Source organism: Ornithorhynchus anatinus, chromosome 1, assembly GCF_004115215.2.
Source record: "Ornithorhynchus anatinus isolate Pmale09 chromosome 1, mOrnAna1.pri.v4, whole genome shotgun sequence".
Classification (NCBI taxonomy): Eukaryota; Metazoa; Chordata; class Mammalia; order Monotremata; family Ornithorhynchidae; genus Ornithorhynchus; species Ornithorhynchus anatinus.
Window position 1 is genome coordinate 28436860 of NC_041728.1, and position 13048 is coordinate 28449907.

Genomic DNA, 13048 nt, shown 5'->3' on the forward strand with positions numbered 1-13048 from the left:
GTGCCTGAATGTCAGTGCTTACTGTGTGCAAAGCACTGCACTAAACACTTGAGAGAGAACAATACAGCAATATAACAGACCCATTCCCTGCCCACAGTGAGTTTTACAGGCTAGAGGAAGAGACGGACATTTGTATAAATAAATAAAATTACAGATCCGGACATGAGTGATGTGAGGCTGCGGAGAGGAGGGGAGAATAAGAGGAGCAAGTCAGGGTGATGCAAAACAGACCCATTCCCTGCCCACAATGAGTTTTACAGGCTAGAGGAAGAGAAAGACATTTGTATAAATAAATAAAATTACAAATCTGGACATGAGTGCTATGGGGCTGCCGGGGCGGGGGGAGACTATAAAAGGAGCAAGTCAGGGTAACACAAAAGGAAGTGGGAGAAGAGGAAACGCTTATTCAGGGAAGGCCCCTTGGAGGAGATGGGCCTTCAATAAGGCTATCAAGTAGGGGAGAGTCATTATCTGTCGGATACGAAGAGGGAGGGCATTCCAGGCCGGAGGCAGGACGTGGGCTGGGGGTTGGCTGTGAGATAGGAGAGAACCAGGCAGAGCAGAACCGGGAAAAGAACCCAGGTCCTCTGCCTCCCAAGCCTGTGCTCTTCCCTCTAGAGAGTAAACTCATTGTGGACAGGGAGGGTGTCTACCAACTCTACTATATTCTACTTCCCCAAGCACTCAGTACAGTGCTCTGCACGCAGAAAGTACTCAATAAATATCCTTCATTGACTTTCCACTAGGCCATACTGCTTCTCCATTGGATGCAGTGTCTTCTACTGGTTGGACTATCCCTTTGTCATGCAGATGAATACCAAGGAGCAGCACGGTGTAGTGGCTAGAGCATGGGCCCGGGAGTCAGAAGGTCAAGGGTTCTAATGCCGGCTCCGCCGCTTGTCAGCTGCGTGACTTTGGGCAAGTCACTTCACTTCTCTGTGCCTCAGTTACCTCATCTGTAAAATGGGGATGAAGACTGTGAGCCCCATGTGGACAACCTAATTTCCTTGAATCTACTCCAGCGCTTAGAACAGTGCTTGGCACATAGTAAGCGCTTAACAAAAACCAGCATCACTATCATCATCATTACAGTGCCTGGCACATACTGCTTAACAAATTCCCCAGTTATTATCATGAAGAAGGGTAATCATTGCGCTATTCCTCCAATTTCTAACTTCCCACTAGACTATAAGCTCCTTCTAGGCAGGAAATGTGGCTACCACTGTTGCACTGTACTCTCCCAAGCGCTTAGTACAGTAAGCGCTCAATAAATACCTTTAATAATGATGATGATATTTTCCCTCCCCTCAAGGAGCTTACAGTCTAGCGGGAGAGACAGACATGAATATAAATGAACAAATGACATATATATACATAAATGTGAGACTGATGAATAAAGATTGCAAATCTAAGTACAAGGGAGCATAAGGGAGGGGGAAGAAATGAGGGCTTAGTTGGGAAAGGCCTTATAGAAGAGATGTGCTTATTAATAAGGCATTGAAGGTGGGGAGAGTGACTGTCTTTCAGATATAAATGGGGAGGGAGTTTCAGCCAGAAGCAGGACGTGGGCAAGGGGTCGGAGGTGAGATAGACAAAATGAGGTAGAGGAAGTAGGTTGACTTTAGAGGAGCAAATTGTGCAGGCTGGGTTTTAGTAGGAAATCAGAAAGATAAGGTAGGAAGGGGTGATCAAATGCTTCAGAGCGTATAGTACAGAGTTTCTGTTTGATAAGGAGATAGTTGGCAACCACTGGAGGTTCTTGGAGATTGGGGAAAACATGAATTTCATGGTTCTGCAGAAAAATGATCCGGCAGCAAAGTAAAGTATGAACTGGAGTGGGGAGAGATAGGAGGCTGGGAGGTCAGCAAGGAGGCTGATGCAGTAATCAAGGCAGGATAGGAAAAGTGCATGGATTAACGTAGTAGCAGCTTGAATGGAGAGGAAAGAACAGACTTTAGTGATGCCATGAAGGTTTTACTGACAAGATTTGGTGACAGACTGAATATGTGATGGAATAAGACAGATGAGGGTTTTTTTAGGATAGAGGAGACATGGGCATGCTGAAAACAGTGGGGAAGAAACCACTGGAGAGTGAACCCTGACTCACATCCTACCTCTGGCCTGGAACGGCCTCCCTCCTCAAATCTGCCATACAATCACACTTCTCCCCTTCACACTTCCCCCCTGCTGAAGGCTCACCTCCTCCAAGAGGCCTTCCCAGACTAAGCTCCCTTCCCCTCAGCTCCACCTCCCCTCCCCATCGCCCCGACTCACTCCCTTTGCTCTAGCCCCTCAACTCACAGCACTTGTGTATATATGTACATATCTATAATTCTATTTATTTATATTAATGCCTGTTTACTTGTTTTGCTGTGTATATATTTATAATTCTGTTTTTTTATATTGATGCTATCGATGCCTGTTTACTTGTCTTGATGTCTGTCTCCACCCCTTCTAGACAGTAAGCCCGTTGTGGGCAGGGATTTTCTCTCTTTATTGCTGAATTGTACTTTCCAAGCGCTTGGTACAGTGCTCTGCACACAGTAAGCACTCAATATATACAATTAAACAAATGAATGAACAGTTGAAGAGGGCGATCAGGGAGGGGAGAAGGGAAGGGGTAAATACTACACTTCGATCTTACTCAACCTCTTCTAGACTCTAAACTCATTGTGGGCAGGGAACGCATCTACCAACTCTATTATATTGTTAGTCTCATTTGGGAAAGACCTCTTGGAGGGGAAGTCCCTTCAATAAGGCTTTGAAGGTGGGGAGAGTGAAAGTCTGTCAGATATGAAAGGATTATCCATATATCACACCAAGACTGGAGGATTCTGGAGAATCCTGAGGAATCCTGTCTGGCCAGGGCCAAGTCGGCCATTTTAGGGATGGAAGAGCCAAATGTTGAGGTCGGCGTTTGTGGAAACCAACACTTAACCAGCCTAACTCCATTTTGTCTTCAGTCTCCATTTTGCATTAATCTACCTTGTTTTCCTAAATCATGCTTCAGCCATATCCTTCCCCTATCATCGATTTCAGCCACACCCCGTCATCAGTTAAGAAAACTGGAGCCATACTTAACTGGATTCTGTTGGTGTGAAGGAACACCACGCTCCCCCCGGAATATAAATAGCTACCTCTCCCACCTTTCGGTGATGAGCAACAGACTCTGTCCATTCTCACCCATAGAGATTTGTATTAAACATTGCAATAAGAAACCCCTGTGATATGTTGCTGTGACTCGATTTTTTTTTTTTGCTCGACACACACCAATTTCCTGAGGGATTCACCTCTCCCATCCCTCTCCCTTTCCCTTTCTCCTTTCCTTCCTTCCTTCTTTTGTATTGTACTCTCCCAAGCCCTTAGTACAGTGTTCTGCACACAGTAAGTGCTCAGTAAGTACCACCAGCTCTCCACAGAATATAAATAGCTACCTCTCCCACCTTTCGGTGATGAGCAACAGACTCTGTCCATCCTCACCCATACGGATTGTATTAAATATTGCACCAAAAAAACCCTTGTGATATGTGGCTGCGACGGTTTTTTTTTGACTCGACACACTAAAACCCAACCAATTTCCTGAGGGATTCACCTCTCCCATCCCTCTCTCTTTTCCCTTCTCCTTTCCCTCCTTCCTTCTTTTGTATTGTACTCTCCCAAGTACAGTGCTCTGCACACAGTAAGTGCTCAATAAATACCACCGATTGATTCTTCAGATTTGAAATTCTAGAAGGCAAGGGCTTTATACTTTGAATGTATTTAGTTCTGTGCAGTCTACAGTTGAGCAGGAGTGTGGAGATACTCTATATGCTATTTGGATTTAGATTCCTGCTCTGGGATGCATTTCACCTCCAATTCTTATCCTTCAGAGCTTCGCATTATGTTATCCATCAAACAATTAACTCGAGAGTTAGAAAGTAGTGCAGCTTCAAAGACTTATTACTCTTTTTCAGGTCTCAAAGGTACACTTGCCTTCCACGTTTCTGCCCACATAGTACAAACAGCTTGACTTTCCTTAGTTCAAACACCAAATCAAAAATGATTTAAAGCAACCTACCTCATTTTGTCTCCATTAAAACCGGTAGAGCTCCGAAACCGCTTTTTATGGTATCTGTTCAGTGCTACTATGTGCCGGGCACCATACTAAGCGCTGGGTAGTTAAAGATAGGTTGGACACGGTCCACGTCCCACGTGGGCCTCACAGTCTTAATCCCCATTTTACAGATGAAGGAACTGAGGCACAGAGAAGTGAAGTAACTTGCCCATGGTCTCACAGCAGGCAAGTGGCAGAACCGGGGTTAGAGCACAAGTCTGACTCCGAGGCTCGTTCCCTATCCTTCAGACCAAGCTGCTTCTTCTAAGAACACACTTTACTCTAAGAATTTCCAATACCCACTCACCGACGGTGGGTTAACAAATGAAGAATAAACCCCTGAAGGCGCTGCGTAAAAAAGAAATACGCCTTCTAGTAAAAACCGCAGTTACAATTCATAACTCAACCTCCAGACGTGTCATTAAAAGCTCTTCCTATCTGCACACTCTCCATTCTTCCCCCCCCACCCTGGTAAAAGACTCATTTCGGCCTCTCTTGGATGATTCTGAAACTTTCTGCTACACCGAGCTCAAACCATCAATGGAAACAGAAACTGTTTAATCATCCCGCAGTAACTGTCGAAATCTAGAGAGCCTGAACCCGAAGCATGCTGAAAACAGCGAGGGAAGAGTTCTCTGAGAGCTTTATTTTTAGATTGTTAACCCCACGGTAGAGTACGCTTAACGGGCGGAAGTGCTCTTCAGCTCACACACGTTGCTAAAATGATTTAAAAAAAAGGAAGAAAGAAAGAGAAAAATGGAAGGAAACCGTCTTAGCCAACGAATGATCTGTAATCTCATGGACTGTAAGATCCATGTAAGCAGGGAATGTGTCTGTTATTGTTATAGTGTACTCTCCCAAGGGCTTAGTACAGTGCTCTGCACACAGTAAGTGCTCCACAAATACGATTAAATGAATGAATGAAAGGCTGATATTTCTGGACTCTTGAGTGGCGGTGAAGAAAGCAGTTATTATTGCCACAACCCTGCAATGGCCACTTTTCTGGCACTGCTTGACTACCAGCCTAGGCAACAGGGTAACGTTGGGAAGGAGGGACTTGATGGGGCAAAGGTTCTCTCACACCCTCCAAGGCTGACCTGGAGTTTCATTTTTCTTTTTTTAACTGGTATTTGTTAAGGTTTACATTGAGCCAGGCAATGTACTAAGCACTGGGGTAGATAAAAATTAGTCAAGTTGGACAGAGACCTTGCCCCACATGGGGCTCATAGTCTTCAGCCCCATTTTACAAATGAGGTAACTGAGGCCCAGAGAACTGACTTGCCCAGAGCAGACAAGTGGTGGAGGAAGGATTAGAACTCAGGTCCTTTTGACTTCCGGGCCTGGGCACCATCCACAAGGCCACGCTACTTCTCTACATTGCCCCCAGTGACAGGCAGAGCCAGGCTTTAGGGTCTCCAGCCCAATTTGTGAGCATGGAGCATTATCTAGATGTTGCATCCCTTTGATGTCACAGAGCACAGGCCTGGTAGTCAGAAGGACCTGGATTCTAATCCCGCCTCTGCCACTTCTCTGCTGTGTGATCTTGGGCAAGTCATTTTGCTTCTCTGTGCTTCAGTTACCTCAACTGTAAAATGTGGATTCAGATTGTGAGCCACATGGGACATGGACTGTATCCAACTTAGTACAGCGCTTAGTACAGTGGCTGACACCTAGTAAGCACTTAAATTGTCTTATCTCATGCCATCGAGTCATCTCCGAACCGTAGCAACGCCCTGGACACTTTTCTCCCAGAACACCCCACCTCCATCAGCAATCGCTCTGGTAGTGGATCCATAGAGTTTTCTTGGTAAAAATACCATTTTAAAAAAAAGCAAATTGAAGGCAGGGAGGTGTCAAGCTATGAAAAGCAAGGGCAAGTTGCAGGAGGACACAGGCAGGATGGAGAAGCGGAAAGCTCTTATAGGACAGGGTTGTGGGGTGGGGGTGGGGGGGGTGTCTGTGATACGGTACTCGCCCAAGCACTCAGTACAGTGCTCTGCACACAGGAAGTGCTCCATAAATCCCTCAGTTCTGTGGGGGTGGGGGAGGCCAGCATATTTTTGGAGGACTACCTGGTGGCCACCAGATTCCCAACCAATCTGGAGGTCAGTAGAGCTGTTGCCCTGCTCAAGTTTCTCTTCAGAGAAGATCCGTGGCTTAATGGAAAGAGCACGGGCTTGGGAGTCAGAGAGCGTGGGTTCTAATCCCAGCTCCACCACTTCTCTGCTCTGTGACCTTGGGTAAGTCACTTAACTTATCTGGGCCTCAGTTACCTCATCTGTAAAATGGGGATTAAAAGTGTGAGCCCCATGTGGGACAACCTGATTACCCTGTATCTACCCTAGCACTTAGAACAGTGCTTAGCACAGAGTAAGTGCTTAACAAATATCATCATTATTATTATTATTATTTTTCAGCTGTGAAGCCTAGACTCTGCCCACACACCACAGTCTGACTCACTAGATCGCAAGTGACCTGCAGACAGGGATCTGGTCTACTGAAACTATTTCAGCCTCTCAAGCGCTTAGTACAGAGCTCTGCACACAGTAAGCACTCAATCGATGGTATTTCTAGAGTGCTTACTCTGTGCAGAGCACTGTACTAAGCGCTTAGGAGAAAGGGCAATACAGCAGGGTCGGCAGACACATTCCCTGATTTGTAGAAGCAGTATGGTCTAGTGGAAAGAGCATGGGTCTGGGGGCACCTGAGGACCTGGGTTCTAATTCCAGTTCTGCCACACGCTTGCTGTATGATAGCTAGACCGTAACTTCATCCTCTAGAGTGTAAGCTTGTTGTGGGCAGGGAATGTGTCTATCGTTATATTGTACTCTCCCGAGGGCTTAAGTACAGTGTTCTGTAAACAGTAAGTGCTCAATAAGTATGATTGAATGAATGAATGGCTGACCTTAGACAAGTCACTTCACTTCTCTGTGCCTCAGTTTCCTCACCTGCAAAATGAGCATTCAATACCCATGCTTCCTCCTACTTAGACTGGGAGGAAGATACCCATGTATACCCCAATGCTTGGTACAGTGTTTGACCCATAGTAAGCACTTAAATGCCATTATTAAGTATTGTTTTTAGACTACTTGAGAGATTCTTTTGGTGTCCCTTACAGGCTGAACTCGAACTCTAGTGGAAACACCACAAGATCAGTCTCCTAGCACTGAGGCTCTCTCACCTCAACACAACTTCTCCGGTGGGTCATTCATTCGTTCAGTTGTATTTATTGAGCGCTTACTGTGTGCAGAGCATTGTACTAAGCGCTTGGGAGAGTACAATACAACAATAAACTGACACTTTCCCTGCCCACAACGAGTTTACAATCTAGAAGGGGGGAGAATATAAATAAATAAATTACAGATAGGTAAATATGAATATAAATAAATAAATTACAGATAGGTACGTAAGTGCTGTGGGGCTGGGAGTGGATAGGGACAAAGGGAGCAAGTCGGGTGACATAGAAGGGAGCAAGAGAAGAGGAAAAGAGGGTTTAGTCAGGGAAGGCCTCTTGGAGGAGAGTTGTCTTCAATAAGGGTTTGAAGTGGGGCAGAGTAATTGTGTGTGGGATTTGAGGAGGGTGGGCAATTCAGGCCAGAGACAGGACGTGGGCCAGGGGTCGGCAGTGAGATAGGCAAGATGGAGGTAGAGTGAGAAGGTTAGCATTAGAGGAGCCAAGTGTGCGGGCTGGGTTGTAGTGGGACAGTAGCAAGGTGAGGTACGGTCATACGAGAAGAGCTGACAGGAGGAAATGCACCCATTCATTCAATCGCATTTATTGAGTGGCTACTGTGTGCGGAGCCCTTTACTAAGCGCTTGGGAGAGCATAATATAACAATAAACAACCTCTGTGTCCAGTGAAGTGCAGCCTTGGACAATGCCGTATCTCCCCTGACCACTGGGAGACAATCACAGCAGACACAAAGAATGACTCTTTTTGAGTAGAATCTTTGAGAGGATCAGGATGCCCAAAGGGAAATACGATGCTCAACATCTCGCTTTCTCTGGTTCCTTCGCTTTGCTCCCACAAACCACTATGCACAATCTTTCATGTCTCTGGCTCCTTCACCTAAGCTCCCACAAACCAATATGCTCAACATCTTCCTTTTCTCTGGCTCCTTCGCCTTGCTCCCACAAACCACTGTGCTCAACGCTTTGCTTTCTTGGACTCCTTCACCTTGCTCCCACAAACCACTATGCTCAACATCTTTTTTTTCTCTGGCTCTTTCACTTTACTCCCACAAACCACTATGCTAATAATAATAATAGTAATATTTGTTAAGCGCTTACTATGTGCTCTGCACACAGTAAATGCTTAATAAATACGACAGTGAATGAATGTGTCTGGCACTATGCTGAGCACTAGGGTGGATACAAGCAAATAGAGGTGGACACAGTCCATGTCCCATCTGGGGCTCGGAGTCTCAATCCCCATTTGACAGAGGAGGTAACTGAGGCCCAGAGAAGTGATGTGACTTGCCCAAGTTCACACAGTAGACATGTGGTGAAGCCAGGTTTGGAACCTGTGACCTCCTGACTCCCAGGCCCGTGCTCTATCCACTATATCAGGCTGCTTCTCAATGTCTCGCTTTCCCTGGCTCCTTCACCTTGCTCCCACACATCACTATGCTCAACAGCTTGCTTTTCAATGGGTCCTTCACCTTGCTTCCACATCCACTCTGCCCTCGTTTTTCTCTGGTTTCTTCAACTTTGCCTTCAAACACGCTCAAGCCTCGCTCATATTCAAAAAGCCTCTTTTGGATCCCATTGCACCCTTCCAGCTATTACCTCATCTCTCTTTTTCCACTCCTGTCCAAACTCATTGAACAGCTTTGATAAACCCTGGACTGACCACTTCCATTCTTCCGCCTCCCTCTTGAACTTCCTTGATCTGACTTCTGCCCCCTTCGCTCTGCTAAGCCTGCACTCTCTGAGGTCGTGAATGACTTCCTTCTTGAACCATCTAAGGACCCTACTCTAGTTCCTCTCCATACCCCACTCAACATCAAATGGCAGGATAAGACTGCCCACCGAAAATTCCCAAAGAACAGTTGGCTCACCAACGTTGAAACAACGCTCACGGCAATTCTTCTTGAGGAGAATGGATGGCAGCAAAATAACCAAGCAAATACTCTACAGAGCTCTGAAAGGAGGTGTACAAGACCCTGGAGGAAGGGCAGAAATAAACGTCCCTCTACCAATCAATCATAAAATAATAATAATAATGGTATGTGTCAATCACTTAGTATGTGCCAGGCACTGAAGTAAGCGCTGGGGTGGATACAAGCAGCAGTATGGTGCAGTGGATAGAGCACAGGCCTGAAAGTCTAATCCCAGCCCCGCTACTTTTCTGCCTGTGTGACCTTAGGCAAGTCACTTCACTTCTCTGTGCCTCTGTTTCCTCATCTATAAAATGAGGATTGAGACTGTGAGTCCAAGTGGGACAGGAACTGTGTCCAACCTGATTAGCCTGTATCCACCCTAATGGCACATTGTAAACTCTTAAATACCATAATTATTATTATTATTATTACAAGCAAATCGGGTTGGACACAGCCCCCATCCCCTGGGGGGCTCACAGTCTCAATCCCCATTTTACAGATGAGGTAACTAAGGCCCAGAGAAGTGAAGTGACTTGCCCAAGGTCATAAAGCAGGTAAGTGGTATAGCTGGTTTTAGAACCCATGACCTTCTGACTCCCAGGCCCATGTTCTATCCACTATTCCATGCTGCTTCCTGTATATATATGTATATATATATGTGTGTGTGTATATATATACATAATATGTACTTTTTATATATATAACATATATAAATATTTATATTTATAGAATATAGACATATATTTCCATATACAAGTTTATATAGACATATGTGTAAATCCTCTTTCCCCTCTTGGCTGCCTTCCACACTATGGACTACTCCTTTTTATATTTTATGGCATTTTTTAAGCGACCACTATGTGTCAGGCACTATACTAAGCAATGTGGTAGATACAAGCTCTCATCTATAAATCAATGCCTTATGATGGCAGGAGAGTTTGTGTATGCTAATGAAGCTTAGAACAATGCCACTGAGAGATACTCCCAGTGATCTATCTCAAAGATCCATAGAGTCACTGTGAATCGGAAACAACTCAACGGCATCTAAGAAGAAGAAGGGATTTGAGCTAATCAGGTTGGGCACAGTCCACAATCCCACATGGGGCTCACAGTCTTAATCCTCATTTTACAGGTGAGGTAACTGAGGCCCAGAGAAGTGACGTGACTGGCCCAAGGTCATAGAGCAGAGGAGTGGCAGAGCCGGAATTAGAACCCAGGCCCTTCTGACTCCCACGCCTGTGCTCCATCCACTAGGCCAGGCTGCTTCCCTTCTCCTGGAGACACAATCCAAGCCTGGTTTTCACTTCCTGGCCTCTGGCTTCTCCCCAAGTAGTACAAGCAGCTTGACTTTTCTTGCTGAAAATAATGAATTAAAAATGATGTAAATCGACCTGACACGTTTTGTCTCCATTAAAAACAGCAAAGCTCTGAAATCCTTTTTTTATGGTATTTGCTACGTGTTTACTATGTGCCAGGCACTGTTCCAAGCCCTGGTGTGGATACAAGGTTGTCAGGTTGGACACAGTCCCTGTTCCACAGAGGGCTCACGTTCTTAATCTCCATTTTACAACTGAGGTAACTGAGACCCAGAGAAGTGAAGTCACTTGCACGGTCACACAGCAGATAAGAGGCAGAGCCAGGATTAGAACCCAGGTCCTTCTGATTGCCAGGCCTGCCTCTATCCATTAGGCTACACTGCTTCTCTATCCACCTCGTCCCAACGCCGCACCTGCTCTGAAATCTTGCACTTCCTCTTGCCTTTGAGACATTTCTGTTTTAATAACCTGCCTGCTGCTTGCACCTCAATATGTCTGCAGCTGAACTCTTTATCTTCCTTCCCAAACCTACTTCTCCTCCTATCTTTCCCCGGCAGATGATGACAGCATCACCATCCTCCCTTTCCCAGAAGCCTCAGATCTTGTTATTAACCTTGACTCCTCCTCTCTTAATTCTCACAATCCATAGTAACAATAATAATAATAGTAACAATAGTCATAGTAGCCGTAATAGTGGTGGTGGTGGTAGTTAAGGTGCAGCTTGGCCTCCTGGAAAAAGCACGGGCCTGGGAGTCAGAAAACCTGGGTTCATTCATTCATTCATTTAGTTGTTTTTATTGGGCGCTTACTGTGTGCAGAGAACTGTACTAAGCGCTTGGAAAGTACAACTCAGCAATAGAGACAATCCCTACCCACTCCGAATTTACAGTCTAGAAAGGAGGGGATAGACATCAAAACAAGTAAACAGGCATCACTATAAATGAATAGAATTATAGCTATATACACATCAGAACAGGAAAACTGTCATTAGTATAAATAAATAGATATATACATAAGTGCTGTGGGTTCTAATCCTGCTCTTCCAGCTGTCTGCTGTGTGACTTCGGGCAAGTCGTTTAGTTTTCTCTGTGCAGCTTCTCATCTGTAAAAGGGGAATTCAATGCCTATTCTCCCCCCACTTGTTTATTTATATGGTATTAATTAATTAAGTGCTTCCTATGTGTCAAGCATTGTTCTAAGCACTGGGGAAGATAGAAGTTAATCAGGTGGGACACAGCCCCTGCCCCACTTGGGGTTCACAGTCAAGTAGGAGGGAGAACAGCTATCAAAACCTCATCTAACAGTTGCGGAAACTGAGGTACAGAGAATTAAGTGACTTGCCCAAGATCACCAGAAGATAAGTGGCAGAGGTGGGATTAAAACATGCTCTTTCCAGTAGGCCAAATTGCTCCCCATACTATAACAATGCATACTATGTAATAATATATATAATATATATTACATACTAATGTGCTGCTTCCCTTCTCTCTACATAAACTGTGAGCCACATATGGAACAGGGATTATGTCGAACCCGATTAACTAGTATCTACCTCAGCACTCAAAACAATGCTTAATAAGTACTGTAATTATCATTATTATCATATACCTGAGTGATGGGGGGTAGAAATAAATGAATAAATATGTACATACTAAAGAGGAATAATGGGCAGACGAACTTGGGTTTGGAGAGCTAAGACTTGGAAGAGGAGGAATTTTAGGAGGGCTTTGAAAATGGGAAGATCTGGGGGTCTGACAGATTGGGGTGCAGTTGAGGTGGGGGTGAGGCTTCCAGGTTGGTGAGGGAGGGGAAGGAGGTGAGAGAAATGAGAGAGGTACAACTGAAAGACTGACTGGGGAAGAATGAAGAGAGCAAGCGAGAGAGTAGTAGGTGCAGAAGGCTGATGTGTAAGCTGGGGAACGTTGGAGGAGAGCCTTGAAATCAGTCAGGAGTCTTTGCTTGATGTGGAGGGAAATGGGAAACCGCTGAAGGAAACTGAGGAAAAGAGAAATGTGAGATGAGCGAGGCTTTAAGAAGATGAAGATAGTAGCAGTGAAGAATAATAGTGAAGTAGAATGGCCTAATGGTTGGAGCATGGACCTGGGAGTCAGAAGGACCTGGGTTCTAACACCCGTCTGCTGTGTGACCGTGGGCAGGTCAGTACACTTTTCTTTGCCTCAGTGACCATGGGGAAAATAGGGATTATGACCGTGAGGCCCATGTGGGACATGGACTGTATCCAACCTGATTATTTCGTATCTAGCTCCGTGCTTAAAACAGTGTCTGACATATAGTAAAGCAGCGTGGCTCAGTGAAAAGAGCACGGGCTTTGGAGTCAGGGCTCATGAGTTCGAATCCCACTCTGCCACTTGTCAGCTGTGTGACTGTGGGCAAGTCACTTAACTTCTCTGTGCCTCAGTTCCCTCATCTGTAAAATGGGGATTAAGACTGTGAGCCCCACGTGGGACAACCTGATTCCCCTATGTCTACCCCAGCGCTTAGACCAGTGCTCGGCACATAGTAAGCGCTTAACAAAT